Here is a 27,416-nt window from a genome sequence, read left to right on the forward strand (position 1 = left end):
TATCTGTACTTTCAGCGTCCCCACCAGGGCCTACATAAATAAGGTGCTCAAAAATGTGTGTGGAATTGCTTTTTTTTAAATCCCATTCCATTCCAAAGATACAACTCTTTCTATTCTATAACTGTCCACTCCCTTCTTTATTTTATTTTCTTGGTGCTATTTCCTTCTCTACTCAAAAGGTTGCATTGATGAAAGTTAAAATAACAAAAACCTACATGCTTTGTGTTTGCAAATAGGCTCACGAATGGAGTTCACATCTTTGATCTATTTCTTTTCTTTGTTCACATCTGTTGTCCATTTTAATAAAAATTCTCTTTCAGGGCTTGAACTGCAACTTTGATCCACTGGTCCTCAGCATGAGGCATCAGGCATCAGAGATTTTCACGGGAGAAAAAGATAGAGAGAACATAAACCCCAAGTGACCTTGTAAAGAATGGATTTAATATTTTGACCATACTTTTCTTTGGAGTACAAGGATATTCCTAGGGTAGGTCAGAACTGTGTTTTGAAGGACTACTTGTATTTTGTTCCTACTCAAGAATAAGTAATGGCTAAACCTGATATTAAAGGTCCATGTTTGAAAACAAACTAACAAACAAAAACCTCTAGGTTAAGACATCAGTGTGATTAGGTTACAACATGATTGCCAAAATTAATCACATTCAAGTGGGACATCAATAATATACCAGATTGTGTGGCCTGTATTTTTGTTTGTTTACACTTGTGTATGAAAACATGAGTTATAAAAAAGAAGAGAAATTAGTCAATTGGACATTCAAGCAAAACAATCTCTTTGTGGTTTTATAAAGGAAATAGCCACCTCACCAGCTAAAACTTTTGCTCTCCAAATAATTGTTAAAGCATTGCATAAATATATCTTATAAAGAGCCTCTGATTGTGTGCTTTGGAAAGTGATTGAGACTTGTCCTCCAGCCCCCAAGCTTGCTGTACACTTAGAAGATGTGCTTTTGGTTGGATTTGTATCAGGTCCCTTGTGTTTTAATAGAATATATGCTTATATAATTCTCCTTGATAATGTATCCTTATTAATTTATTTCCAAAACAAGAGAAAATGGCCCCCAAGGTCTTCATTAATCTCTGAGATTTTCTTTCTCATTTATCAAAGAATGTTAATTCATTTGAATTATATCCCAATCCTTTCCTTAGTAACAAGGGACTGTTCTAGTAATGTAGTATTTGTGAGAAATGGGACAGGGGAGGGAAGAAGAGATTTGTAGGTAAATTGAAGAAGCAGATTCACAGGGGATTCCTTTTTTTGGGAGTTTTATGTTCAGGATTTATGTCTAGAGAAATCTAGGAAAGAGCCATCAGTTGCTATGGTCTTACTGCATTGCCCAGCATCTTTTAAAGCTACCCTGATGACATAAGAAACCCAATGCCTTTAACACAAAGCAGGATGGGAAGGGACTTCAACACTGCTCAGTGGAAGAAGATAGATAACCGAAATCTTCTTAGTTTTTTTTCCACTAACTCCCTTTACTCTTTGCCCTCCTGGAGAAGGATAAATTGACCCCATTAAGCATTCTTTATTGGCTCTAGAAGTCACTATTTCAAAGTAAAAAATTCCGTGTATAAAATTAGGTTTTTCTGGATTTTTCTCATCTCAAAAGAGGATCATGAAAGACACAAGTAAGTGTAATTATTCCACATTCAGATTTATTCATATGGTTGGGCATAACATGGGGATGGTGTGAACTTGTCATAAGCTCATTGTCACATGGCCATGTTCCCTTTACATGAATAGAAATCCTTCTCACCTTGGCCAGCTGTCTCATCAATGTGTGCTATTATTCATAGAACCATGAGATACGTGTACTGAGGAAAACTCATCTCCACTATCAGAAAATCAACTCAAAGCATACATCCTATTTTAAAAATATACATAGTCATGTTCTTTTAGAAAATCAATTACAGAAAAACAACAACAAAAGCATTAGTTACATATCCTCCTTTTTTTTACTTTCTATCACCCTAGAAATTGCAGAAATACATACAGTTGCATCCAGGAAATTGTGAACCTTAATATATCTAATTTAGTAGTAATATCATGCGGTACACATGTTTAGGTTTAAGTGTAGCAATGGTATGTTTCTTCCAGCTGCTATGTATGAATACTTCAAAGTACTTGGCTCTCGACTGATGAAGATTCCATGTCTTATTGATTTGGTTTCTAGAAGAGTCAGGGATTTGTTATTCTCTATGAGCTAGTGGCATTTGAGAAACACATGTGTAAAAGCCTTGCAAAATTTATATACACATGCATATGGGGGCATTTCATTGATCTCATATGAAGAAGTAGAATCTCCAGGTTGGTTTTTTTTCTGCAGAATAAGTCATAGTGTATCACTCTTTCATTTGCTGCCTGTAACATACATGGTAAAAAAAAAAAAACTAAAATAAAATAATTGTTTTAAAAACCAGATGGAAGATTGTGCTGGATAGATAATACAATGCCTTCTAGACACACACAAAAGTAAAGCAAGATCCCTTCTATTCTTTTGAAATCTTTTTTAGAAAGAAAGGAAATTTGAGAGATTAGGACTATTGAATATTTTTTTCTCTTTCTTCCTTTTTGCAAAGGCAAAAGAAAAAGCTTGCCTGAGACAAAATTCTGTGCTGCAAATGCAAGTTGTTGAAGGCCCACAGTGAGGTCTAAGCAGAGTTCAAGACTGAAATAAATGTCTAAACACAAGGCAAGCATAGTTTCTTTCACCACTGCAATGCTCCATGTATTAATCTGAGTGCTGGAGTTCTTTTCTGCATTTTTGGTTTCTGTTTTTATAAAAATAAAAACCCTCAATATAATGAGAGGAATAATTCCTGAAGCCACTAATGTGTTTCTCGGAGTCAGCACAGATTAGTCTCACTGGCATTGTTTCTTTCATTGTGTGTGTTTCCACGTTCTCTACCCTAAATCTGCAGACTTTAATTTTTTTTAATCTTTCAAGATACAGAGTAAAAGTTTCATCATTAAATATTTTGCTGCTTGTTTTTAGAAGGAAATATTTTACAATGCAGTCTCGATCCTCAACTATCTGAGGAGTTAAGTATTGCCTCCTAGGAGTAAGGCCACCAGAGTTCACAAAGTCTTTTGGCATCTTTACCTTTTTGAGGTTATGTTCTGACTCATAGTACTTTGGTAGACATACCCATTTATACTTTCACTGGAAAATGGACTAGTAGTATCCACTGGATCTTTTATTGCAAATCATTTGTGTTTCTGTAGCATCGATGACAATAATAGCCAATAGTCATTGACAGCTTACAATGTACCAGGTGCTCACCAGTGCTTTCGACGAATTTATCTATCTACCGTTAGAGTTAGGTGCTCTCACCAGATTCACAAGGAAACTGAGGCACAAATATCTTAATTAAATAACTTACTTAAGGTCACTGAGCTGGTAAATGGGGGATCCAGAATTCTAACCTAGAAATCCTGGCTTTAGAGTCATAATACGTAACTGAGACCCTATGGACTTGAATCAATCCACTACTCTTATCATTACCCCATCACTAGGTGTTCCTGGCCTTGACAAATGATGGAAGGATCCATTGAAGCCATTCTAGTATGGTAGTTGATGGACAATGCTTTTGGAGACGGCACTCCATACTGATCTATATTGTGTCATTTCTCACATAGGCTAAATATAAGGATCTAGAAAACAGGGGATAGAAATATGAGTGGCACTTTTTACACCTGGAAAATTGGTTCCTGGGAAAATTTGACTGACAATTCCAAAATAATAGGCTCAGATAGATTAGAGCTGTGCAATCCAATATGGTAACTAATAGTCACATGTGGCTATTTAAATTCATTTTATTCTATATTTTTAAATGTGTATTTATTTTGAGGGGAGGAGGGGCAGGGGGAGACAGAGAGAAGGAGAGAGAGAATCCCAAGGAGGCTCTGCACTATCAGCCTAGACCCCAATGTGGAGCTCGAACTCACAAAACGTGAGATCATGACCTGAGCTGAAATCAAGAGTCAGATGTTTAACCTATCGAGCTACACAGGTGCTCCTTAAATTCATTAAAAAAATTTTTTTTAATGTTTATTTATTTTTGAGAGAGAGTGAGAGACAGAGCATGATCAGGGGAAGGGTAGAGAGAGGAGACACAGAATCTAAAGCAGACGCCAGGCTCTGAGCTGTCAGCACAGAGCCTGATGCGGGGCTTGAACTTACAAACCTCAAGATCATGATCTGAGCCGAAGTCGGGCACTTAACTGACTGAGCCACCCAGGTTCCTCAAATGCATTTTAATTAAAATTAATTTTAATTAAAATTAAATCAGAGTAAATATTCAGTTCTTCAGGTACATTTCAAATGCTCAATAGCCATATGTGGCTAGGGGCTACTTGTTGACAGTAAAGATACACTTTCATTGTTGTGGAAGTTTCTATTACACAATGTTAATTTCAGGTCTAAAGGTAAAAGGAATAGAGAGTCTGGCAGTGACGGCCTACACAAGTGTCCAGAGGTGGCTGTGCCAGGGGCACCTTCTTAGCCAGATCCCAGCTGCAATTGGACTTAACCACTGCAGGTCACTGTCTGTCCCCTAAACCTGAATCTGGGAGCCACCTACCCTCCTTCCAACAACTTTCTTTTCTTTTGAAGGTAACCACAGTTGTGTTCTGTTAGTTCCTGCAAGAACCCATCCTGATAGAAGGGCCTTTACGTAACATTTCCTGAAACTGAAAAACCCACACTTCAGGAAATTACTGACATTGGGTCGTTACATATTAACATAATTACTCTTGCATCTCAGAGAATAATTACCTAGGAAAAAAGTAGCTTTGGGGATAGAATTATGTAGACATGAGCTTGGTGTGAGGGTAAATGTCTTTCTCTGCCTTGACCTAGTGAGTCTTGGGCCGCAAATTCACTAGAGCCGTGAACTGTGCTTGCCCCAAGAAGAAAACCAGGGGCTATATAGAGTGTGCTTTGTGAGAGCTCCGTGGTTCACAGTCTTCTAGGGCAAACATATAGCGAATAATCCCAAGTCTTTGATAAATCTTGATGAAAGTTGCACCTGGTGCTACAGAGAATCACAGGAAGATTTTGTTCTCCACCAGGTATGGAAAACCCAAGGAAGAATTGTAGCTCCAAATTGGTGACCACCAGTAACAGCCAGCTGTGTCCAGCAGAGAAATGTCCACCTTATGAGAAGCATTTGGGTTCAAGCCAGTAGCATGGCCGACTGATAATAGAAGCAGAGTGAAGAACTGGGCTGGAGCTGAGGTCACATGTGAAACAACATCCTGGAGGAATGAAAAAGAAAAAAAGAAAAAAAAACACCTGAGAAGCGTTCTAAAAAATAAACTCAATTTCTTACAAGGGCCCATAGGGACTCAAAGTCAGCATAATTTGGGTTTTAATGGAAACATAATCTTGCAAATTTTCAGAGGCTGAAAAGGTGAATGGTGTTTGAATTATATAAAGAAGAACCTTGTTTTGCCATCAGATGTTTTCAACAATAGAATGGACTGACTTGTGCACTAACAAGGTACTTATCACTGGAAGGACTCAGCTAGGAAATTGTGTTAACAACGATCAGCAGGAAAGATTTCCGAGTAGGTGGAATTTCAAAAGTGTCCTCTCACCTAAAGATTTCGTGAACCCCTGATTCTAACTAGACTAGCCTTTACAAACCAATGTGATTTCAATTGCAAAAGTAGCAAATTTTTCCCTAAAACCCAGGGAAAACCAAGAATATCTATTAAAATACTTGGAATTTTGTGGTTAGGCTTTTCCAGTTTAACTCTCTTAATGCGTCGTACTTTCCATGTTCTTTCTGTTTCCTTTGTGAATAAAACAAACTGTAATTTTGTGTAAGTTGGGAGCTATTAAATTGCTTTAGTGGAGAGGTAAATTATTCTCAATATTATTAAAATTTTAATCAGAATATGGTGAACAAATCTTAAGGAATCCTGACCCCATTTGCTACAAAGATTAAACCATCTCTCTGTAGAAAAGCAATCATATACGCCGTTCTGATTTCTTCAGTGTTCTGCATATTTATGTTTCCAAGAACATTTCAGTCAGAGGCTGAGCAACTTGGGGAAATAGAATTATGGCAGAGTCTTCCAGGACTTTCACATGTGCAACCAACTCAGTGGATATGCTTGGAATCTGTTCCTGGCCCAGGATCAGATACATACATAAACTCCTCATAAACTCATACCACATTTTCATCCTATCTGTTTCCAAGAGTAATTCTTCATAAATGCTGGAAGCCTGCTTTGTGTTTTACTTATTTATTAATGGCCCACATCATCTGTAATTTTTCATAACTTTGGAGACTTTAGGACTACCTTAATCTCTGCCTGTTCTGCTTTTCACATTTGTATTTTCTTTTTTTTTTAAGTTTATTTATTTATTTTGAGAGAGACAGAGGTAGAGAGTGCAAGCAGGGAAGGGGAAGAGGCAGGGAGAAGATCTGAAGCAGGTTCTGTGCTGACAGCAGAGAGCTCGATGTGGGGCTCGAACTCACGAACCGTGAGATCATGGACTGAGCCGAAGTGAGGGGCTTAACCAGTTAAGTTACCCTGGCGCCCCGCATTTGCATAAGTTGCCTTCTCTCCCAGGATATATCATAAAGAAATATCAAAATAAAAAATGTTACCAACTTTTTTCACAAATTCATTCAAATATGTATACGATTTGCCAAATGGTAAGTTACCACCATGTGGTATTATTTGCATTGTTGTACATGTCCCTACTCCTATTTGTACATGTTCCTATGTCTTGTGAGTTCTGTACTTTGCCTCAGCAAGTAGATCATAAAGTCTTAAAGGGCAATGTTAATATTCCCTATATAGTCTAATAATATTTTGAGCATACTAGATATGTGATGATATTTTGATTTGATTTTTTAAAAGATTTTTTTAATGTTTATTTACTTTTGAGAGAGAGATAGAGAGACAGAGAGACATAGCAGGAGTGGATAGGGGTACCAGAGAAAGAGGGAGATACACAATCCAAAGCAGCCTCCAGGATCCCAGCTGTCAACACAGAGCCCAATGAGCAGCTCGAACCCATGAACTATGAGATCATGACTTGAGCCAAATTCAGCCGCTTAACCAATTGAGCTACCCAGGCACCTCAATTTTATTTTTAACTATAAATATTTTCATATGAAACATGACAAAAACCATTAACAAGAAAGCATCAGTGAACAATAATAATATCAGCTAATATCTCTTGAGTACTATGTGACAGTTACTCCTAACTGCTTAATGTGAATTAACTTATTTAATCCTTCAAACACCTCTCTGACATAGGCATTATCATTATCATTAATAGTTCTCCTTCAATGATGAAAAACCTGGGGCACAAGTAGTTATGTAGTTGATCCAGTGCCACACGATACATAAAAGGGGTGAAGCCAAAATTTGAACTCCGATCCTACGGTTCAGAACCTTGGCTTTCAAACACAAATATGTGCTTTCTCTAAAGATGGAGAATATATTGAAGGATTTGGAAATTGAAGGATATGGAAAATGCAATTTTTTCTTACTTTTCATAAAATCTTCCCCCTGGAGGATCAGTAATCAAAGGTGACAAGGAAATTGGATGTGTGCCTTCCCTTCTAACACCAGCACCAAATAAACATCCTCTACCCCAGTACACAAGCAGACAGCATCACAAGAAGTTCAACAGTGCAGCTGCCTTAATGATAGTATGAAAGGCTGGGAGGGAATATAGGCTGCTGAGCCCTATCTGCTGCACCAGAGAGAAGGGAGTTCTATATGCCACAAAAATAAACACAAATGCCCTTTAAACATTTCTTCCTGGTGGTTTTCCCCTGACAAATATCTTGCCTCAATACTCTAGGATTATTTTATGTCTCTGCCTTAGCCTGAGATAAAAGTATACTGAGATAAAATTATAGATCAATCTAGTTTCTCTCCCAGACACAGCTCTGTAAGTATCAGTCATTTATTTCTTCAATAAACTATTATCAGACTTTCTATGCCAGATGCTCTACCTGATTGGGGCTACAGAGACAAACAAAACAAAATTCCTGCTCACGTGGAACTCACAGTTTCACCTAAAGATAGACAACTGACATACAATGGCATGGGGGAGGGAGGAAAAAAAGAAAAAGAACAGCCTCTCTTACACCAGTGAAATATAACCTTTCCTGACAAGCATTCATTCAAATACTTATTAATTCAGCAAGCACACCTCTAAAGAATATAGTATGCACAGGGTCCTGTGTAAATGATCATTTTCTTCTATAAAATGTGTCCCAGGACTGAACATAGCTTCTCAGACACACTTGACCCTCACAGAATAGCACAGAACTGTTGGTCTATCTGACTCCAAACCCAAAGGTCAGCTTATATGGAACTGTACTTGATATTGTGCCATCATCCCACACTGAGGAGTATTCTAATAAACACTTTTATAACATCTGTCCCCAGATTTACAGTCAGTATATTGGCATGAAGGCCTTTCTGGGGAGGCCTGGGAGAAACCCCTCTCTCTGGTTACATATAAGGAATCGTGGTACTTCTTCTAGATATCTAGTGTGCTTTGACTACATGGACTTTATGTCGATCATAAGATTTCTTATCCTAGCTAGTTGATAGAATATATAAGTCATTATTCAGGAGTTCTTCCTCACCATACCTTATTCAACTCTTCCTACTGCTACCCAAGCATATGTAGAGAACCTCATGTCAGGCACATTTTGTACATAGTTCCTTATATTGTTCTGTGTCCACTTCCCCTTTGCTTCAAATTTTATTTATCGTGCAGTTATTTTATCTTGCAATAATGTACACTTCTTTGTGAATTACTTCTATCTTGTTAAAAGTGAGATTCAGAGGAGGGATAATTAACTTGATATCTAGCTAGCTAGATGACAGGTAACAATGAAAGAGAGAGAGATGGCAGATTGTTTAACATTCCTTAAATTAGATACTTTGTATCTATCACTGCTGACAAAAATGTTTATAGCTTTTAGTCATCACTGTCCTCTACTTACATGTATTCGTTAATGCTAACCCACCAGACACCTACACTGTATTAAGTCCCTTTGATTTTCCCTTGTGCATGCTTCTCATAAACTCCCTTTTCTCTCCAGCCCCATTTCTTCTGTCCTTGTCCAGATCCTATGGTTGAGTTAAGGCAGCCATTCTTCCAACTATCCTTGTAGCAAATTCAGATTGGGGCTTCTGCCACATTTGCAGTGATTCCCACAGTGACTATTTCTATGACATACCCCCTCACTCCTTTGGGGTAAATAGGTCCCATCCTATTGTATATGTGTTCTGAATAGTTGCTATCAATTTCTTGCTTGACCTTACCTCCATGGCCACAGTATTTGACTAGAAGTACTGCATAACACTTGGAAAGGCATTTGATGGGGCACCTGGGTGGCTTAGTCAGTTAAGCACCCAACTTCAGCTCAGGTCATGATCTCACGGTTGGTGGGTTCCAGCCCCGCGTCAGGCTCTGTGCTGACAGCTAGCTCAGAGCCTGGAGCCTGCTTCAGATTCTTTGTCTCCCTCTCTCTCTGACCCTCCCCTGCTCGTGCTGCCTCTCTCTCTCTCAGAAATAAGTAAAACATTAAAAAAAAAAAAAGGCATTTGACTGCAAGAAACCAAAATTGTTCAATAGTAGTGTAAGCAAATAGAGTTTGTTTTTCTCACATAATGAGAATCCTGGAGGTAGGTAGTTGCTCACATTAGTTATAGGGGCTCAAAAATAACCTATAGTCTTCGCAATTCCCCTGACATTTCCACATACATTGCAATTCATGGTCCCTAGTTGGCTACTATGGCTCAAAGCATTATATCTATTCTAAGGGCAAGAAGAAAAGCAAAAGGAAAATGCTATCCAGTCCAATCCCTTTCATCAAGAGAGCCATAGGTTTTTAGAAACTCGTACAATACAGGAATCTCATTGGGATGAAGTAGGTTTTAAGAATATCTCCAGTGACAAAAAGAAAAAAGAAAAAACACAGAACGAGATTGTAATACTTAGCTTAAACTAATGATGATCAATTGCATGATGTTGGGCTCGCTACATCCCTAACAAACTCAAGGTTCTGTTATCAATTAAGAAGTTGGAACTAGGTATTAGATAGGCAGGTGAGCCCCAAAACTGTCAGCAGCCCAGTCCGTGGCCTCACTGATTTTTCCATGGGTGAGCACATGACCCAGACCCAGCCAACAAAGTCCTTACACAAGATTTTTGAAACTGTCTGGCAAGACAGCTGCCTATAGTCACAGATTAAGCCTAATGAAGAATGTTCCGAGAGAAGGAAGCTGACATACAGAGAAGTAAAACCAAGAGATAGAAAATTCAACCAGCACTCAGGGCACTGATTCTTATAGAGTCATTGTGAAGGCCAGTTTACATATACCCTTGGGTACAGGATCCAATCAATTCTCTATTATGTTCAAACTAGATCAAGTTCGATTTCTATGCCTTACAACCAAAGACTCTCAACTAACCTACTTCTTAACATGTTTCCCTGCTTCGGTCAGTCCAGCAAACTGAGCCCCTAGAGTTGTTTTTATCAAACATAAATCCAGTGATGCCACCAGTTTAAAATCTGTGATGACTTCCTCACCATCTACAAGATGAAGTTTAAACATTTTGTTATATTAAAAGCTTTTTGTACCCCGCCTTGGATACAAAACACAAATCTATGCTTTGACCATATAAAACTTGTAATACTCCTAAAATGTGCCTTCACTTTCATGCCATTATCTCCTTTATCTGAGATGTCTTTCCCCATGTTGTCCAACTAGGTAACTCCAATTAATTCCCCAGAACCCAACTCAGCATAACATGCCTCTATAGCTTCCACTGTCCTACACAGGTACATTTACACCCAAACGTACATACATACACCTGCAAAAAGTCTCACTCCTGTCCTTTTCTCAGCTCTAATAGCCCATTTTGCATATCTTTATTACAACATGGATAGCACTATCCATAATTAGTAGCATAATTCCTCCCAACTAAGTGTGAGTCCTACAAGGTCAGAGACCGAGAAAATTCAGTGAATGCTTATTTAATTGAAATAAGTGAAATGCTTGCACAAGTGGAGGAAGAAAGGAACCAAAACTCATCTGAACTTTTCTCTCATTTGGCATAGAGTCGATTAAATTCCTCAGTGCTTTTTTCTTGAACTGCTATTATAGTCACTTCCCATCTTGTAATAATGTTAGTGATAATTTATAATTTAATGATTATGTCTGCCCATAATAATATGTTTATGCACAATAAACCAGTTTTACAGATGTAAAACATTTTGATGATTTGATTCTATAATTGGAAACTATCCTCCCATACTTATGTAAAGCATTTAGAATAAACACTTCTATATTTCCACAACATGTATTGATAATATGTGGAGTAGGGTAGAATTTAGTCGTGTGGGGCACCTACTAGGACCTTTATATAGTGTTGATATTGATCTATTGACCAAAGGCCTTTGACCCTAATTACTATAAGGTTTTAATTGAGGTATAATTGACATAAGCCTAGTTTTTTTTTAAAAAGTCTTACTGTGAATCTATCTCAATAAAGTTTCATCCAAGTCAGTGTTTTTTTCTCCCAAGAAACCAGTGATTTTGGAATGAGATTGAAAATACATAAATAAATGTGCTTATTTTAGAGATGAAGAAATGTAGCTACAGAAAAGCTATGTGACTTATGAAAGCTTATAGAATTGATAAATAAGAGGGCAGGTCAGTTTTCTGATAGTCAATCCAATGACTGTTTTATTATACAATAACCACCTCAATGGAAACTCTATCAAATGTCCTACTGAAACAAAGCACTGTACCTGTAGCTTTTTTTTTTCATCTACTACTCAACAAAGCTCATTTAAATAGGAAATGGTATTTCTTTGGTACGAGTGGTTTTCAATGAACCCATGGAATTTCTGAACAATCACGGCTTCTTTTTCTACATGCTCACCGACCATCTGTTAATAATCTAGTTTAATCCTAAATGTCTCTTCTAGTTATCCAAGACACCTCTAGTCAGAATGTTTGCTCAGCTTCTTATAACCCTCAAAACAGTAAGACTTCTATACATTTTTTTTTGTTCAGAAACATTTTTTTTCAGGAGCTACATAATCCAAGGAAGCTGACTATGACTAAGGAGATATCAGTGAACAAGCTTAACAACCACAATTCTTTTTCCTTTTTTAATCTGGAAAATATTCCCTTCTCAGCTCTTGTCCTGAGTAGTTTCAGAATTACTCTATAAAAAGGGCTTACAGGCAAAAATCCATTTTGGAAGAGAGGACTACATGTTTGTCTTGAATTTGCATGCAGAACAAGTTCACTGTTTCTGCATGCAAATGTTTTGATTTAGATTGTTAACCATTCGGTATGCTTGGAGGGTATGTTATGGAGATTGGGGTAGGGAACTAAAGCACTGCCCCCAGTCATCTTTGGTGTTGTCACTGGATCCTGGCCAGTTACTTCACATGCCTGAATTCCTATCTCATCCAAGTGACATGCTTGCTTTGCAGTCAATAAGACCAAGAACTGAACAGAAGCCTGCTAATTGTCCAGACCACTCATGTCTGGTTGCCAACTGGCAGTTTCCCCTGGAACAGTAGTACATTGCTCAGTGAGAGAAGTCATTGTAGACCAACCTGAGACATTTCCATCCCCCAAGGGGAGCACAGCAGAGGGACTCAAAGACTTTGCCAACCAGAAGTCTGAAGACTTAATTTCTCCAGGGAGGAGCAGCCTACTGTGCAAGCCAATAAAATCACAAACCAAGAAATCCAGACTATAAAATGCCTCTTCATAAAATTCACACTGTGATGGAGGTAAGGATTAGATCTATCCTGAAATCTTCTCAGTTTGAATGCAGATGAATGGAAGAAGAAGAAGAGGAAGAGGATGAAGAAGATTAACAAGAACAAAAACAAGGGGAAAGAGGTAGAGGATAAAGAAGAACAAGAAGGGGAAGGAGGAAGAGGAGGAGAAGAAGAGGAAGAAGAAGAAGAAGAAGAGGAAGAAGAAGAAGAAGAAGAAGGAGGAGGAGGAGGAGGAGCCGGAGGAAGAAGAAGGGATGGGGAAGGGAGGGGAAGAAAGGAAAGGAGAAGGGCGAGGGGAGGAGAGGAAGGGAGTAGAGGAGGAAGAGAAGGAGGAGGAAAAGCAGCAGTAAGAGTTTTACAAAAAGAGAAAGTTAACAATCAGTTTTCAATGAAAAGTTCTTTGGAGAATGAATAAATGATATGTCCAGCCATGGTTCGTATTATACCTCTTGCCTGAGTTTGCCTATAAGCCACATAATTATTGTACATTTTATAGATACACATACCCTTACACATGTACCTACAACCTTGATTTAGTGAGGAAAAAAAGTAAATACAGGAACCTTGTTTCTCAGGTGTCCGGGCAATGGGGCCAAAGATTATCTCTCAGTCTAAACCAATCTCCTAAACTTATAAGTTTAAAGGCATTTCCTTCATTTGTTATTGTCAGGGCCAACTCCGGGGGCAAGGCCCTAGGCAAGTATTAATCTGTGTGCACATTCATAATTAGATCAAGTTAACAATATTTTGAATGTTGGAATTCCTTTCTTTTGAAAAGGAATATAGAGAAAACATCACTCTCAGATGGGAACGGTGAAGACCTAGGAAGTAGAAAGACTCAATGTCATGTTTTTGTCTGATTTTGGTGATGTTAGGAAGAAGTGGGTAGATTTCATTGTCTTCATGTGGATCACAAGTACTTTGTGTCTGGGTAAACCAGTTTCCTTCTGCTTTAGAAACAGTCTCTCAGACACCAGTGTCAGAGTGCCCCTAAAATGGTAATTTCATAATCTCTAGGGGTGATATCAGACATGACCTTTAAAACACAATTAAACTAACCAGCCATTTCCACGTTTTTCCAGGACTCAGAAATTATGTTATTTAATTAAATTTATCAGTCGCTAAAAGGAACCATGCACCAGCCACCGTTTATTTGTTTCTAATTAAATTTATAGTTATTATTTTAACTTTTTTCTTATTTTTTCTTTAATTTCTGACACTTGATATAGTGGGAGGCTATCAAACTCAAGTTTGTACAGAAATAGGTTAGGCTTTTCTATTTCCTGGATAAATACTAACAAGAATGTTATTAGCTTGTGTTGAAGAGAAGCCCTATCCCCAGTGTTAAGTCAGGACTGTTTTCAGAGGCCGAGGACTTTCCTTAATGTGGAAACTAAAGAATTAGCAGAAGGCCTTAGAGAACACTTTCAACTCTTAAAACATCTTTTTTTTTTTTTTTTTTTTTTTTTTTTTTCCCCTGTAGGTTTTCCCGCAGAGTTAAACATGTGGAAAAACATTTTGCAAAGAAAAATGTGAAGTGCATGTTCATGGGAAATCTTTACTCCACCCAGGAAAAGATAAATGCTACTTAAGGGCTACTCTTTAAGAGTGAGATGTTTATCGAAATAAGGGAGGCTAATTGTCAAAAATGATGAGAAACAAATGTGAAAATCCCTGTATTTGGAACACTAGCTACATGAAGCACTCAAACAACCAAATGCTTTTTTTTGAAAGAAGAGGCATAGTTTTAGAAGTTGCCATCGTTTGGAAAAAGTGTTCAGTTTAAGAGTGAAAAAAAAAGAACATGGGTGTCGAGGGACATAGAGTAAGAAACAAGGAACAAGGGTGCCAAAGTTATCTTCTCTGAAACCTTAGGGCACCGCTTGAATATCAGTTTAGCTTTTCTATAATATTTAGTGACATCCCAGATCAGTCCTGCTGAAGACATGTACTAAAGAGGCTGATAAGTGAGCGCTGCTGGAGATACGACAAAGTTCTCTGTGGAGATGAGATGTATAACACTGCTTGTCTATGTTCTCAGTGTTTGCAAGGGTTTGTTATTACTTTCCAGAGCATGTAGGCTGGAGTTGTTCAAACTGGCACTATTGACATTTGAGGAGGCTAATTCTTTATTGAGAGAAGACTGTCCCATACATCGTAGGATGTTGAGCAGCAATCTGCCACCCTGGCCTCTATCCACAAGATGCCAGTAGCAGCCCCACTGAGCAGTGACAACCAAAAATGTCCCCAGACATTTCCAAATGTCCCTGGGAGGGAGGGGGTATAGGAAATTACCCCTGATTAAAATCTACTTTGCTAGAGGATAAACCGTTGATTAGGATTCTCAGATAAACTCTGTGTTGTGGATTTGCAAGTGCCTTCAGCAAAGATGCAAAATTCATGAGAACAAAATAACCCTAGTCGCACCTAAAAAGTCAGTAAGTTGAGGATCCATCTATTTTTGTCAGGTAATAAGGATTGCTTCTGGTCTTTCCACAGACTTTGGTTCCGGCTGCATCGTTTGTCACTGGTGTGACCAAGAACGTGTTATCTGACCTTTCAATAACCCTTAGTTTTCCTCAATGCAAGATGAGGTCAGCATCTGTCTCAAAGGATTGTTGGAAGGATCAAATCAAGGATCAAAAAAAGCCTACCTTAATACTCACTGGACGTCACTTAATAAGTCACCATCTATTATGACACAATTCATATTCAGGTTCAATGAAGCAGATCTGTCATCTTTTTTTTTTTTTTTTACAACTAACCCAGTCAGTATCGACAGATCTCATTAACTTTCAAGTTTAAATAATCATACATGAGGACCTACAAATAATTAGAGCTCTTTCCAGCTTGTAATTGACTTGCCTTTAGTTACCCTCGTGTTGGATGGGTATTAGTCATTTGTTGCTATGCCATCAGCCCCCAGGTTTTGTTTTCAGTGAGAATGCCTAGCAAAACAGTCAACATCAACTTAACTGCAGTTTGATAAGCCACAGAACTGTTTTCATAAACTCACAGTGTGCTTTAGGAATGGGTAGATGTTGGGGCGCCTGGGTGGCTCAGTCGGTTAGGCCTTTGACTTTGGCTCAGGTCACGATCTCATGGCTCGTGGGTTCGAGCCCTCATCAGGCTCTCTGCTGACAGCCAGTTCAGAGCCTGAAGCCTGTCTTGTGTCTCCCTCTCTCTCTGACCCTCCCCTGATCATGCTCTCTCTCTCTCTCTCTCAAAAATAAATAAAACATTAAAAAAATAAATAAACATTCAAAAAGAATGGGTGGATGTTGACCAAGAATACCCTACTGGGAGGTCCACCTCATGCTAATGCAGGTACAGTATTCTCCTGAAATCACGGAGCAGTTGCAATTACTCAAAGCTTAGCTTTAAATAGAAATACACCTGCCAGAGGAGAGAGGACTGGAAGGACTCGCAGCAAGTCAGAGCAGACAATGATTCAAGGGACAAGAAGAAACAGGATGATCTGAGGTGGTCCCTGCTCATTTTTGCTGAAAATTTCCCAGAGACTGTGCTGCTCCGGATTGTGCAAGAGGACCAATGATTACTATGTGAAGCAAAATATTCTTCTTTACAAAAGCTTTCCAGAGAGATTAGAATGTTTATGACACTTGGAGGGTAGCCAAGCCAGTGTAAATTCCAGCACAGCATGGAGAAGTGATCAGGTTTACAACCTGTGGTCTATACATTGGGCAAGCATGCCAGAAAGCTCCCTGAGAGTGGCATTACCTGGCAAGCTCTTTGGGGGGATTTGACAAGGGAAAGATGATTCCTCATCTACAACCACTTCTATCTGGGAGAATCTCTGCTTTCACCAGCTGTGCAAACCTCCCCCCAGGAAGATGTCTGAGGCCTTTACCTTGGTGTAACCAGTGAAACCAAGAAGTAATTGCTATTCACCTGGCTCTTTCCATCTCATCTCCAGCTCTAGAAGTTGGTGCCTACTCATCTGTATGGGCAAGACCCTCAATGGCAGCAAGAAACAGAAATAGAGCTCACATCAGCATAGGCCAAATGCAAATTTATTGACTCAGTGAAAGAAAGAATTGACTCAGGAAAAGAAGATTCTCGATCAAACGAGAGAATACAAGCCCAAACTCCTACATCGCAGTGTGAGTGTGCGGTAAGCATTTCTCAGAAGAAGGGGACTGCTGTTCTGGGCATCCAAAACCAAAGATGTCTATCCCTACATTCAATAATATCCCACAAGTAATGTTGATGTATGGCAGTATCGGTGCTTTGGATCAGGCCCACTGCCTGCTTTCGTAAATAAAGTTTTATTACATACAGCCAGGTGCATTCATTTATGCATGATCTATGGCTGTGTTTGCCCTGCAATGGCAGAGTTAAATAGTTTGCTATAAAGACCATGGTGCCGACAAAGCCTGTATCTACTGGCTGACTCTTCACAGAAAAAATGTGCTCACTCCTGCTTTAAATAATTCTCTTGGAGATTATCTAGATTTAAAATCTGGCTTAAGTAAATCCAAAAGGTTTGACAAAACTTTCTAGTCCCTAAATGTTTTCTTTGAAAGAAAACGAGTTCTGTGTTTATTCCTGTACTTTCTCCGAGACATCTACTTGTTTACATCCCCTATTTTTAAAGGATAAAACCATGAGGCAACACATTTACATTTTTAAACTTGTTTTGTATTTTGTAAGTGTGATCACTTGTGAACCCCAAATAAATAGGCTTCCCATCACCCTGATTATGGAGGAGGCATGTGTATTATTGTTAGGATTCCCCACTTCAACTCTTTTTTTTTCCCTTTAAATAATTAACTAATTTCAAAACAGGTAAGAAAGGCCTTTCATACATTTAAATCTCTTGCAAAGTCCATAATGTCTGGACAGGATTTGATTGAAATAAATGTCTTTATTCTTAGTGATTTAATTATTACTGATTAAAATAATCTTATTTTTCCCAGGCTTGACTTAAACATCCCTGGGAGTTGTCCACAATTCAAGATTTCAAAAGGGACTTGTCCTAAAGACTCTGCAAGGGGCTTCCTTTTAGTCTACAATTTTCTTTCTGTAACTGCTAAAATTGCCTGGCAATCGAGCTGGAGTTCATGAGAATTTTTGTGGGTTTCATAATGGGCTAGATAGTCCATGCCCTATTTCTTCTTACTTGTCCTCATATTCAATGACTTAATGAGAAAACAGAGGGAGGTAGAAAAAAAATACAAAATAAAATAATAAACTAAATTAAATTAAATTATGTAGGAAGAATATTCTACTCTTTTTTGCCTCTAAAAATTTTCTCGATGCTCCAGTTTAAGCTATCAATGAATTTTATACAATGGTAAAATTTAACTTTAAAAAGTTATTTCAGGGGCACCCGGGTGGCATGGTTGGTTGAGCATCTGACTTCAGCTCAGGTCATGATCTCACAGATCTCACAGTTCATAGGTTCGAGCTCCGCATGGGCTCTGTGCTGACAGCTCAGAGCCTGAATCCTGCTTTTGATTCTGTCTTCCTCTCTCTCTCTCTCTCTGCCCCTCCTCCACTCATTCTCTCTTTCTCTCAAAAAATAAAATAAACATTAAAAACTTCTTAAAAAGCTATTTCCAAGACAACAAAATAATGAAAAAAAAATTTGTTGAGAGTGTGCTACATTCAAGCAAAGCACTGTTTAAGATACTGGTGATTATAAGGATGTCTAAGACACCATCATCCTTCAACAAGTTCCCAATCTACAAGGAAGATGAACAGACAGATATAGCTCAAATCACACTTCGAAAATCAAACTTTGATGGAGGAAAGGAAAAGTGCTATGGGAACACAATGAAGAGAACAATGAATTCAAAGTAGGAAGGAGGCAGCCTACCTAGAAAATGTTCCCCAGGGAACATGCATTGGAATTCAATCTTAAAACATCTGATATGTGTGTGAAAGGGTGTGGATGAGGGCTCTGGTTTACTGTGCTTCGAGGAGAGATAATACCATGAACAAAAGCAAAGAGATGTGTGTTCCTCTTTCAATGACTTACCATATTGCATTGAAATTACTTGTTCATGGGTCTGCCTTTCCCACCAAATTTTCAGTTCCTAAGAAGGGGCCACATCTTCTCTATCACTTGTGATATTAGAGCTTCACATGTAGGCACCCCTTGAATTCAGCAATCCTGAGTCGATCCTGGGATTCAGTCTGTTTCTTGTTTAACTTATTTCAGTTGTAATTCAAGTTTTCCAAAATTCAAGCTTTAAAAAAACTATAAATTCTAATCCCTGCTTAAATCTTACCAGCTTACAAGGGCCCTATATTTATCCTCTCAGTTCCTCAGTTTCCTAATCTACCAGTTGGGAAGAGGGGAGGGTACACGGCAGGGGAAGAGTAATCACACATTTCAACAATCAGGATAAATGAGACAACACGTATCAAGACAACATACTAACTCCGTGTTAGATGCAGTAGATCATTAATTTGGCTTCATTTCTTTTCTTTTAAAATGGAGAGCAGAAAATGGGTTTTCCACATGCTCAGTACTAACACAGGATTTTCTAAAACTGTCCCAAGGACCTCTTTCCCTTGTGAGCCCTTTAAAAAGTATTCCATAGGGGCACCTGAGTGTCTCAGTCAGCTAAGCTCCCGACTTCAGCTCAGTTCATGATGATCTTGCAGTTTGTGAGTTCTAGCCGGCATCAGGCTCTGGGCTCACGGCCTGCTTTGGATTCTGTGTCTCCCTCTCTCTCTCTGCCCCTCCCCACCTCATATTCTGTTTCTCTCTCTCTCAAAAATACATATATATAAATTAATCAATTAATAAAAGTATTTCAGAGTTGAGTGCATTTGGGGATGTTGGTACCATAGCCCCCTCCTGAGCAGTTACAAGGCACATCAGCATATTAAAGCCTCAAGTGAATCCTAGTAAGCAAGTCTGTTTAGCTTTATTTATTCCAATGTTCTTCAAACGTATTTGATCACAGACTTCTTCTCCATGATACTAGCATCCATGAAGACATATTTTATGAACTCAGGTCTAAAGAGGACGTTCTTGGCTCACTACTGTCATTTACTGCCCTCTTCCCAAATATTCTTGCCCTTATTCACATGTTATTGCATAAGTAGACATAGCAGGAAGGTAATTTTTTTGATTGTTCATTTGTTTTGTTTTGTTTTGTTGACTCCGAATAGCTGTTTTACTAAGTCATGTGTCCTGTTTTCTTAAGCATGACTTACATAATATTCCATTCATACTGAGCATTTTAAAAAAATCAAAGCAGAGCAATTAAGGACCAAGTTATTTTAAGGTTTATAGTTTCTCTCTATCACTCTCTCTTTCTCTCTCTTTTAAATCTGCACTCTTTGGGTTTATGTATTTATTTTTAATGGAAAGATTAAAAGCAAGTTCCAGGAAAATCTCCTTAATGACTCACCCAACCCATGGCTAGCTGGGCTTCTCATTTCTACCCCTGCCACTGTCAGTGAAACCTACGCAACACTGTTATCATTTGTCATTCAACACTCCCTAATGTGTCTATGTGAGGTTCAGCCCTCTTTCATCAGTGTTTCACTTTTTACTTATTTTACTTTCACTATTAGCCACTAGTCCCAGCCTGAGGATATTTTCATCTTGCAAAAAAATATGCGTACTAATGATGCCTCTCCTCTTGCATTGTGAAATCAGTACATTAAAAATATCTCTTTCATAAGCTCAAAACTTTAGTTACGAAAAAATGCCAGAAAAATTTTATAAAATGTAGCAGAAAAACAATAGTAGGTTAGCACCAAATACACAAATATATGTTTGAAAATGTGGAAAATACTTTCACCTTCCCCTTTCCCTGCTAGTATTCCACACAGGGTTCTAGGCTTCCCAGCAGTGAAATAACATCCAACTTATCTTTTTACCCCCGGGGCTCAGGGTAGTGTCTTGTGCATAATGTGCTCCCAAATATTATTTGCTGAACTGAACTTTTTATATTTTTTAACGTTTATTTATTTTTGAGGGTGGGGGGGAGGGCAGAGAGAGAGAGGGAGACAGAATCAGAAATAGGCTCCAGGCTCTGAGCTGTCAGCAAAACCCCGAGGCAAGGCTTTAACTCACAGAACACCAGATCATGACCTGAGCCAAAGTTGGATGCTTTACCAACTGGGCCACCCAGGTGCCCCTGAAGAGTAATGAATTCTAATTTTATATCAACTTTCTGAGTCTTTACATGAACAGAATCTGAGTAAATCAGTTAGAAAAGCAAAAGTAGCCCATATGTCCTGAAACTCAAGTCATTCTTACTAATTAATCACCCCAAGAAAAATAAAATATATTTTACATTTGTGTTAGAAATAATCTCCATTTGAAAAATAACATCTTGGGGCACCTGGGTGGCTTAGTCGGTTAAGCATCTGACTTCAGCTCAGGTCATGATCTCGCAGTTCGTGGGTTCAAGCTCCGTGTCGGGCTTTGTGCTGACAGCTCAGCGCCTGGAGCCTGCTTCGGATTCTCTCTCTCTGACCCTCCCCTGCTTACCCTGTCTCTTTCTCTCTCTCTCTCTCAGAAATAAATAAAACCTTAAAAAAAATAAGAATAACATCTTGATTATCCAGAATTTACAGCTGGGTGTTATCTTGCTCTTCTCAGCTTCAGGACAAAGGGGTAGGAAAGAGAAAGAAAGAAAAGAGATGAGGAGAGAGGAATATGGAGAAAGAGGGAAGAAAGGAGGGAAGTAGGGAGGAAGGAATGACCAAGCCAAGGAAAAAGGAATGAAGGAAGGAAAAAAAGAAGCTGGTATCAAGGTTGCTTGTTTATTTCAAACACCTTTGACAGATTGTTCATGAGTGAGTCTAAATTAGGTTGAACTCCTATTAGTCTTCCTCAAGCTTCAGTATTGTAGAGTCAACTTCAAAAGGGAAAATTCTGATGATGAATTTACCTTTACCATTAATCCACCATCAATAAAATTCAACAGTGAATGCCAAAATAAATTCAGTAAAAAAAATAATATCAATGAATTTTTAAATCTTTCGCTTATATTTGCTTCCGCATTTATTGCTCCTGAACTTTCACAAGTTTCCTTGTCATACACAAACAAGAAAGATCCACGATGGACTTTTCTTCACAGTGTGAACCTTTTGAATACGGTGCTGACTGCTTCTGCTGCTCTTTTCACTTGAACATCTATCTTGTGAGCCAAAGGACGGCCCAAAACTCCCATTCCTTCTCTGTCACCAATTATGGTAGAACCATCTTTTGCCTGGCATTCCATGATATCAGTTTGCCCCCATATACCCAAAACAGTGTATTCATGTAATGAGTCCACTCCTATTATTTTCTTCACTACTCTGTAACAATGAGTGCTCAATTTCACTTTTATGGTGTCCAATCAAAATTTCAATTTCTTAGCTATTTTAAGAACATTTCTGTCATTAAAATTGCCAAAAGAGGGGCACCATGGTAGCTCAGTCAGTTAAGCATCCAACTCTTGGTTTTGGCTCAGGTCATGGTCTCAGGGTTTGTGGGTTTCTGTGCTGATGGTGCAGAGCCTGCTTGGGATTCTCTCTCTCTCCCTCTCTCTCTTCTGGTCTCCTGCTCATGTTTTCTCACTTTGTCTCTCTGTCTCTCTGTCTCTCTCTCAAAATAAATAAAAAACTTTATTTAAAAAAATACTTACAAAGCTGGAAAAGAAATTCATCTTAATGACTAGTTTGACACAAATGCTGTTTTGACATTAGACTGGACAAAGAACATTAAGAATTAAATACTAAGTCCTTAGATGATCTTTCAGCATTGGTATCAAGAACAGAGACCCTGAAACTATATAGCAGTCTTTAGGTGATCTGGCCTACAATACATATACATTATTTAATTCAGTGAAATGAAAACATACACACACATACAAAAATGTTCTCATAGAATTTGTACACACAAGAAAACAGAATATTCCAATTTGAAAAAAATCCTGTTATAGGTATGTTGTCTTGAACCCTAAATTTATTTTTAAAATAATGATCCTTATATTTTGCACATTCCAATTATCAAGGAAACTCTTGATTATACTGACTTTATTTTCTAAGATAGAATTGGGGGGGCTTATTTTTTAAAGTTTTTATAAAATAATTTTAGAAATATTTTCCTCCTTAAAATGTTGCTTAACTTTTAAAGTTTATTTACTTATTTTCAGAGAAAGAGAGAACGTGTATGGGAGGAGCAGAGAGAGGAAGTGAGAGAGAGTCAGTGCAGATCCTAATGTGAAGCATGAACTCATGAACCATGAGATCATGACCTGAGCTGAAACCAAGAATCAGAGGCTTAACCCACTGAGCCACCCGGACTCCTCAAAATACTGTTTAATTTGAAATTTTAGTTTATCAACACTCTCCACTTGTCAAGAATTTTGTGTTTTCCCTGAGCGGGTCCCAGTTGCCAAGACTTGTAATTCGGTTTTTAAGTAGTAAAATTGTCCATCCAAAACCTGATAACAAGGGAGTTCATTGTAACACTTGTAACGTTTTCTGTATTTTGTACTTCTTGTAACAGATTTTTTTTTATCAGTTTGTAACTAATAGAATTTCTTTCTCTCTTTTTTTTGTGACTAAAAATTTTCCTTTAAAAGTCATATTCCTTAAGGGTTTTATATTGCTGATCATTTCCTTTTTGTTCCAACTTGGATGTTTCACTTGGTGGTGTAATCATTCTTTAAGGAAACTATCCCTTTATCTAAACAGGTCATCATTCAAAATGTCTATGTCATTTCAATCCACAAAGGATTGAAAGTAGAACAAAATGTCAATATGCAGTGAAAGAACTATGTGAGTATTTGGAATCTGGCTTTGCTTCGCAAAAAAAGCAAGTTTGCTTTCCAGAACACCACCCAGATAGTATCAAATCATATTAACTAACCATGTGGACCCATTCCAAAAAACCAATTTCAGAGTCACTGGGTTTTCTGACTTTGAACAAGATAATGTCATTTCTATTGACACGATTTACTGAAATTCAAATTTAATGCAGCCTGGACTATGGTCATTACCCATAACTACCTAGAGTTATCTTGCATTATGAGACCTAGCACAATTTCTGTTTTTCTCTGATATGACCAACTTTCCTTTCTGCGAAGTTAATTTATATGAAATGGTACACTTAGAAATAAATATGAAAGTATCCTTGAGGCATGAAAAACTTGCTCCTCTTGAGGGTTTTCTGGTTTGGTGGTACTTGGTTGGTTTGTTTTCTTCTTATTCCCAGAGTTAACACAAATCAGCAATTTTAACGCCCTAATTGCAACCAAGACTGAAAACTTAATGCCAATAATACCGATAAGCAACTTGAAGAAAATCATTAAGTACTGGGCTAGCTATTAATGCTGATGATGATCATAATAATGATATTTTATGCCTCTGTAGTGCCTTTACTCAGAGCATCTCAGAGGACTTTATTGCTAACTACTTTGATCTTACCCAAATAAATCCTGCTGTTTCATGTATATACCACTTCTGTAAAGTTGCTTCAAATATCAGCATTAATCAAAAACACAGAATCCCTCACTTCTAAAATTTCAACCATTTACACACTTAGCTTATTTAAAGAATACCTGTACACTTTTTGATGTTCCAGAAACAGATTGTTTCCTGGGCATTGATTATAGGTGTTATCAGGGTTAAACATCTATTATTGTAAGAAGTACCAGACCAGCTATAGATATTTACATTTCTTTTCTAGGCAAGGATAGAAATTCTAATGACCTATAAAAGCAAATCTTGGAGAAATCTGTCTGATCTCAATAAAACGTAGGCATTTTGTTGTTGCTATTTTTCCAACTTGAATATCTGAGTAGCAGAACTGTGTACTTTTTTAAAATATATATACACACACAAAGTCCTTGGGTTTAATGGTGGTCTGCCATATTGTAAGATACCCCAGCAGTGAGAGTACTCTATGAATAATATCTCTTCCTTTGCGCTATGTGGATCTTTCTAAGGGTACACCTGATAGAAAAGGGCAGCCTTGGCCAAAGGGTACATTTTGCTCTGTAATAAAGGTTTCAAGTAGCTAATGGTCTCCTGATAGAATCTATACTCAAGTTCCCCAGGGTCACTCATGGGCAATCCCAAATATTTGGGTTGGTCATTTTGCCAATGTTACACAAACAACAACAAACCCCAATACCCAGTAGGATTACTGAAAGGACTAAAAAAGTTAAAGACTGAGGAAGTTCCTAACTTCAGCTAGACATCCATGACTGCTTATGTGCCAGGGGAACAATCCCACTGAAAATTAAATTAAAACAGAACAAAGCAAAACAAAATAGAAAACAGACTGAAATAATAACAGAAAATTCAATTGCTGTCTTACGACCAAGTATCTTAACTGGGGATCCACGAATGGCCACTTCTCTAGATAGGTTATAAGCAAAACTGGAGGTGAATATGTACATGGGAATTCTTCTAGAGTGTATCCCTCTCATCAGAGACTTTAAAGAGTCCCCGGCCAAACAGAGTTCAGATACCACTGTCTTACAATGATAATAGTGTATTCAATAGCAGTGACAGCTTGACAGGAAAACCCTATCCCTCCTTCCCTACCCGTCACACTCTTACACATTCACTAAAGGGAAGGAAAAAAAGTTGTACNGGGCCAAACAGAGTTCAGATACCACTGTCTTACAATGATAGTGTATTCAATAGCAGTGACAGCTTGACAGGAAAACCCTATCCCTCCTTCCCTACCCGTCACACTCTTACACATTCACTAAAGGGAAGGAAAAAAAGTTGTACACATTGCAATACTTGACAATTTCATGACTGGTGCTGATAATTTCCTGAAGATTTTACCTGTAAAGGAAAGTGTGCAGCCCATGAACCCTGCACCACTGGTCTTCCATCATCTGGACACACTAGCTTGATTGATGTGTTCTCCTCCTCCTCTATCCTTCATATCTGTATATCTGCTTCCACTAATTTCTGGATAAACAGAACTTAAAATATTGACATGCAGCTAGATGGAGACACACAGTGTTTGTGAATCCCAGTGCCTGGGGTTTGTGGAGTAGCTTATAGTCTTAAAGCATTTACTGTGAGTTAGGATATGATTCATTTTCATTTTGTGGATTAGAAAATGGAGCTCTGAATGGTTAAATGAGTTGTCCAATTGTAGTCAGCTAGTGCAAGACAGAGCCAGGGCCCAACCCTAGGAAGTCCCAACTCAAAATCTTATTCCACCAATTAAGATCATTTTTTCCCAAAGAAATGCAGCCTGGCCCTCTTTCCCCACGATACTCTATAAAAAAGCCTTACAAAATCAAATGCATCTCAATTAACATGGCTCTGGACTTAAAGATATAAAGGCCTGAAAGACAACAACAACAACAAAACAACGGCTTAACATTCTTACCCCACATGTAACTGGAAGACCTGTATAGAACAAAAGTACCAAATGATGCCAAACTACATCAGGTTGTGTCCTTGAAAGTAACCCCTCATGATGGAGAGTTGGGATAGGCAATAACTGTTTATTCCACTTTCCCTAACCACCTTCTCAAAACATGTTCTTTGAGTGAATTAGCCACCAAAAGGCAGAGTTTTCTCTCATCCACCTGCTTTAGTTTATCAAAGTGTTTAGTCAACACTACTCTGGATCTCAAGCCCCTCCCCCAGTATCAGTCCTCTCCTTGAGGTTGGTCTCCTCAAGGCCAATTCTACTACAACCAAACCTGCTATGATTTTTGACAGATCAATGTATCTAAATTATAAGCCAGGTGACATTAGTCCCCTGCTTTAAAATGCTTTACTGATGGTGACCTACTGCAGAATACTATCGAGCGCTTCTATAATCTGGATTCAAGTCACCTTTTCAATTTTGTCTTTCTATCCTGCTACATTGAAGATGGCAAATATGTAGCATATTCATCATCATGTACCCCCCACCCCAGGCACATCTTCATTCAATGACTGGTTGTTGAAAACCTACTGTGTGCATGGACTCTGTTAAGCTCCAGGAATATCATAGGCGTGTGGTTCCTGACTTCATAGAGCTCATGGCTAAGTGCAGAAGGTAGGCAATCAACAAGAAAATAGATGTGCTATAGTAAGCATTTCTAAGGAAACAAAATTGTTCCTGAATATGGAAATGGAGATGCGGCTTATGGAAGAGAGGAAAGCATCTAGTTAAATAAGATAATTGGGGAAGACAATAGCTAAAGGTGCAACATTCAAAGAAAAGGAAGTCATCTCTGCAAAAGAGCATTTCAGATTGAGGGACAAGCATGTGTGAGGAGCCTACAATGGGAAAGAGCTTACAGAATGGGCCAGTCTGAATGGAGAGCGAGGGCCAGGGCTGAAGCCTCCACTGAGGCAAAGTCTATGTCATGGAGGTTTGTAGACCCATGAACAGAATGAGTGTTTTTACCCAGTGTAATGAGAAGTCAACAAATAGTTTTAAGCAGAGAAGTGCCCCAATCGGATTAATACTTTTTTAAAAATCAAGGAGACATTGATAACCAAGAGAAGCCTCTGTCTTCAAAGGGAACTTAAAATAGAATAGTAATAATGCTGAAAAGCAGAAGTACTGAAATGGGAAGAATTGATACAGGTTGTTGTATGAGTATGTGTTTACTTCAGATTTTCTGCTAACAAAAAGTAAG

General features: G+C 38.3%; 1 long non-coding RNA gene across 1 annotated transcript in view; it reads right to left on the reverse strand.

Annotated features, from left to right (window-relative positions):
• Positions 1 to 1,696: 1,696 nt before the first annotated feature.
• LOC144244624 (uncharacterized) overlaps positions 1,697 to 27,416 on the reverse strand; it is a 41,140-nt gene continuing 15,420 nt past the window's right edge. The window contains exon 3 of the long non-coding RNA XR_013339000.1: positions 1,697 to 5,281. This is a non-coding gene — a long non-coding RNA (uncharacterized LOC144244624). The remainder of the gene's footprint in view (positions 5,282 to 27,416) is intronic.

This window comes from Crocuta crocuta, unplaced genomic scaffold, assembly GCF_008692635.1.
Source record: "Crocuta crocuta isolate KB4526 unplaced genomic scaffold, BGI_CrCroc_1.0 scaffold147, whole genome shotgun sequence".
Lineage (NCBI taxonomy): Eukaryota > Metazoa > Chordata > Mammalia > Carnivora > Hyaenidae > Crocuta > Crocuta crocuta.